General features: G+C 39.5%; 1 pseudogene; it reads left to right on the top strand.

Moving 5' to 3' along the window:
* Positions 1-1688: 1688 nt before the first annotated feature.
* On the top strand, positions 1689-4878 carry LOC103110876 (isopentenyl-diphosphate Delta-isomerase 1-like; annotated as a pseudogene).
* Positions 4879-5255: the final 377 nt, after the last annotated feature.

The raw sequence follows: 5255 nt of genomic DNA, 5'->3' as shown, positions 1-5255 counted from the left end.
TTTGTGTGTGACAATATTTTTAAGCACAAGAATACAAATGGAAAAAGTTTAAAACACTGTAGTGGAAAGGAAATACACATGTGGCCCATTTTTCATTTTATTGGGCACTTTCATGCTGCTTTTGTTTTGAAGAGAATGGAAATAGATGGGTATACATTAACATTTATGCCAAATTTTGTCTGGAAAATGTATTTTTGACTGATTTTATAATCAAACATTTTTTTGTGAAGAATTAATAATATGGGAAAATGGACAATTTTTTTTTTCTAAAGAGGGGATAAAGCAGGGAATAAAGAGGAATTTTGAAATTATTTATCTTCAGCAAGGATGAGCAACTTTGCCTATGGAGTGTTTCTGTGCTATCTCCATGGGACCCATTTCTTTCTGTTTTTTTTTTTTTAGTACTTATAAAATGGAAATGTTGACAAGACTATAGGATAAGAGGGGTACAGTTCCACACAGCCACCACCACCAGAGTGCCATATCCCATCCCCTCCCTTGAAAGCTTTCCTATCTTCATCTCTCTGGGAGTATGGACCCAGGATCATTATGGGGTGCAGAAGGTGCAAGGTCTGCCTTCTATAGTTGCCTCCCCGCTGAACATGGGTGTTGCAGGTCGATCCATATTCCCAGCCTGTCTCTCTCTTTTCCTAGTTGGGCAGGGTTCTGGGAAGGCTGGGTTCCAGGACACATTAGTGGGGTCATCTGCCCAGGGAAGTCAGGTTGGCATCATGGTATCATCTGGAACCTGAAAAAGAGTTAAGATAGAAAACGGAACAAGGGAGTCGGGTGGTAACACAGCAGGTTAAGCACAGGTGGCACAAAGCAAAAGGACCGGCATAAGGATTCGGGTTCAGGCCCCTGGCTCCCTACCTGCATGGCAGTCACTTCACAGGCGGTGAAGCAGGTCTGCAGGTGTCTATCTTTCTCTCTCCCTCTCTGTCTTCCCCTGTTCTCTCCATTTCTCTCTGTCCTATCCAACAATGACATCAATAACAACTACAATAATAACTATAACACTAATGAGAAACAATAAGGGCAACAAAAGGGAAAATAAATAAATATTAAAAAAAAAAGAAAGCAGAACAAGTGGGCCGGGTGGTAGCACGGTGGTAGCACAGTAGTAGCACAGTTAAGGGCACGAGAAGCATAAGGACAAGCTTAAAGATCCCAGTTTGAGATCCCCACTCCCCACCTACAGGGAGTCACCTCACAAGCAGTGAAGCAGGTCTGCTAGTGTCTATCTCTCCCCTCTCTGTCTTCCCCCCCTCTAGATTTCTCTCTGTCCTATTCAACAACATCAACAACAACAATAATAATAACAGTAACAAGGGCAACAACAACAAAAGCAAAGGCAGAAAAAATTGTTGACTAATCATGAACTTAAAGGCAAGAATATTGCTGATGAAGATTTGAGTTCTCTGTTTTGGAAAAAGCTAGTAGGTCTACTTTCGGTATATTCCAAGGGGCCCATGACTTTACTAGGTTTTGCCTGAGTCTGATAGTTAACATGGAGGTAGACCCAAGGTATTGTCTGGGGAGATGGTGTCATAGTTGGAAAAAGGACTAGAAAGCTGGATCAGGGAAGACAGTAACTCCCAAATATGGGGAACGTATATAAATATTAACTGTAAACTCCACTACTTTGATCTGGGGCCCATATTCAGCACAAGAGCCTATGTAACCTCTGCATCCTTGTAGGTCTGAGTTTGCATTCTTTGGTCACAGCTGGAAACATTCCAGGCTGCACTAATTTTGAGACCTATCTTCCTCGGGTAGTAGGAAGAGTATGTTGTCCAACCTCCCTTCAAGAATGGAACAGTTCCTACCATTGTTGATCCACATTGAGGGCAACAGGGTCCTATAGGTTCCCACAGAGGGGTCCATTATGTTGTTCCTGATGGGGATGACCAGTGATAGTGGAGAGAGGGATCTGTTAGAGGTCTAAGCACATCATGTCTGTGTGGGAACATGGGATCCATTTCTTTGAGGTCATGAAGATAGGAAAGAGAGGAGTAGAATAAAAGGAAAAATAGAACTTGTCCAGTGAAAATGCTTGACAAACTTATTTATTGTCTGTCAAAAGTTCCTCTACAGGTTGACTACTTTCCTCCCAGGTAGCTTATTTTAGGTCACAAAATAAGTGAATGGCAGAACTAGAATCTAGGTATAGATCAACCATCCTCCAAAATTTACACAGTTATGTCAGAATATGCTCTCTTTTTTTTTTATGGTAAATATATCTTTTTAAAAATTATCTTTATTTATTGGATAGAGAAAGCAAGAAATAGAGAGGGAAGGGGAAGATAGAGAGGGAGAAAAACAGAGAGACCACTGCAGCACTGATTCACCACTTGCAAAGCTTTTCCCCTGCAGGTTGGGACTGGAGGCTTGAACTTGGGTTCTTGTACATTGTAACACATACACTCACTCAACCATGTGCACCACCACCCTGCTCCAGGATATGTTATGTCTAAATTAAAGTTTCCCAGTAGCTGAGATGAGCAATCAGGAGTCTGAGTGAAGGAGGTAAGATTGTGCATCTTAATTAGTTTGCTAGAAAAATTAACTAGATTAAAAGTAAATGAAAACTAAGTGCAAATCAAGAGAAAGTTAACCTTCCTGGCTTTATTATACACTACTACCTTTATGTATGCCGGCACTCCATCAACTTATGCAAATATCTTCACCCTTTAATTAGGCATTTTTTTTCCTTTACAGCTAAGTTCCTTAAAATTTGGGCACTTAGTAAGTGATGACAATTATTATTCCGCATAATAATGGAAATTCTGAATAACTGTAATTATAGAAAACAGAACATTTTCCAACTACCAGCTTTTGAAAATTCAAAGTGAATTCCTTTGTGTGTGTATTTTATAGTACTTAAAATTTATTATTAGTGATTTTAAAAATTAAAATATTTCAGGGGTATAGTTTTATATTCCACCATCTATGGGGTTTCACACCCATCCATCAAAGTTCTGTTTTTCCTCCTTCTCCTCACTCCCAATCCACTGAACCACAATAATTAGCATAAAGTCTGCAAAAACAGTTTAGCTATCATATTTTTTTTTGTACTTTGTTTGCTTTAGTTATCTATATTCCACATATAAGCAAAGCCATCCAGTAGTTGACAAAATGAATTTCTGAATGGTTGTATATGAAATTTTAAAGTTGGAAAAATCGCTTTCTCTCATTTTATTTCTTTTTTTCAAGTTAATGTGTTTCAATTAGCTATATTCCACTTATGAGTGAAACTATTCCATAGTTGTCCTTTCTTTTCCCTCTTCCCTCCGAGATAAGAGAAACTGCACTTAATGTCCAGAATTTCTTCTCTCTCAGTGATGGTGCAAAAACAAAGATTCCTCGACATAAAAGTTCTGGGTCCTAGTGGAACTGGGGTTCACTGCCCTCTGGTCATCCCCCCCCCCCAACATTTTTCCATCTGAGAGTATGGACCATAGTTCTTTTTGGGATGTGGAAGGAAGGAGTTCTGGCTCCTGTAATTGCTTCTTCACTGGACATGGACATTGTCTGGTTGATCCACACTCCTAGCCTCTCTTTCTTTCCCTAGTGGTAGTGGGGTAGGGATCTGGAGAGGTGATATTCTGGGACACACTGATGAGGTCACCTGCCTAAGGAGGTCAAGATGGGGTTATAGTAACATCTAGAACTTGATGGCTGAAGCTATAGTGCTGTGAACCCGAGTTGTGCATGTGGAAATATGTGTACAGTTTCTTATCTCCCTGTGATAGGCATCTGCACAACACACTACCAGCTGATATCTTCCTTCACCATAGTGCACTAGATAATATGAACAGGCCCATCACAGCCAACACAGTTATCCAAAACCTTCCCAAGAATAAAAGTCCTGGGCCAGATGGTTTTACAAATGAATTCTACAAAGCCTTCAAAGAAGAACTAATATCTCCAATTTTAAAAGTCTTCCAGAAAATTGAAGACACTGGAATACTCCCTTCTAGCTTCTATGAAGCCAACATCATTCTGTTACTAAAAGCAGACAGGGACACAACCAAAAAAGAAAACTACAGACCAATATCTCTAATGAACATAGGTGCTAAAATATTGAACAAAATGCTAGCCAACCAGATACAGCAGTCTCTTAAAAGAATACTCATTCTTGAGCATCCAGCCAAGGACCACCGCGTCAGGGTGTTCAGCTGTCAGGGGCAGACCAGACATAAAGTGACAATGCCTGAAGTAAATATGGAGAAGCTGGATAAGCAGCAGGTGCAACTCATGGCAGAGATGTGCAGACTTATTGATGAAAATAACAATAACATTGGGGCTGACAGCAAAAAGAACTGTCACCTGAATGAGAACATTGAGAAAGAATTATTGCATCAAGCATTTAGTGTCTTCTTATTTAATACTTAAGCTCTTGTTACAACAGAGATCAGACACTAAAATTACCTTTCCAGGTTGTTTTACCAGTACTTGTTGTAGTCACCCACTAAGTAATCCAGGAGAGCTTGAAGAAAGTGATGCGATTGGAGTGAAAAGAGCAGTTCAGAGGCGTTTGAAAGTTGATTTATGCATTCCCCTGGAAGAGGTTCCTCCAGAAGAAATTAAGTACCTAACACGAATGTAGTACAAGGCTCAATCTGATAGCATTTGGGGAGAACATGAGATTGATTACATTTTGTTTATGAAGAAGAATCCAGATTCCAATGAGATTAAAAGCTATTGTATGTGTCAAAGGAAGAAGTAAAAGAACTTTTGAGAAAGGCAGCCACTGGTGAAATTAAGTTAACTCCATGGTTTAAGATTATTACAGAGGCTTTTCTCTTTAAATGGTGGGACAGTTTACATAATCTGAATGTGTTTATTGACCATGAGAAAATACACAGAATGTGAACATGGTTCAGCGGGGAAGCAATTACAGAAGCCAGACTTTCAACCTTCTCCATCCCACAATGATGACCTCGGGTCCATACTCCCAGAGGGTTAAAGAATAGGAAAGCTATCAGGGGAGGGGATGGGATACAGAGTTCTGGTGGTGGGAATTGTGTGGAGTTGTACCCCTCTTATCCTATGATTTAGTCAATGTTTCCTTTTTATAAATAAAAAAATTAAAAACAAAGAATGTGCACATAGAGAAGATAATGACATTTCTCACCTTAAGGAAAATGAAATCACTTGTTTACCATTTGGTTCCCTATTAGGAAAACTCATCAGAAATATTAATACTAGAGATTCTGTGGAAAGACAGCTGACTTATCTTTATATATTAC

Source organism: Erinaceus europaeus, chromosome 2 (genome assembly GCF_950295315.1).
Source record: "Erinaceus europaeus chromosome 2, mEriEur2.1, whole genome shotgun sequence".
In the NCBI taxonomy this organism is placed as follows: domain Eukaryota; kingdom Metazoa; phylum Chordata; class Mammalia; order Eulipotyphla; family Erinaceidae; genus Erinaceus; species Erinaceus europaeus.
This window is presented reverse-complemented; position numbering and strand designations above follow the sequence as displayed.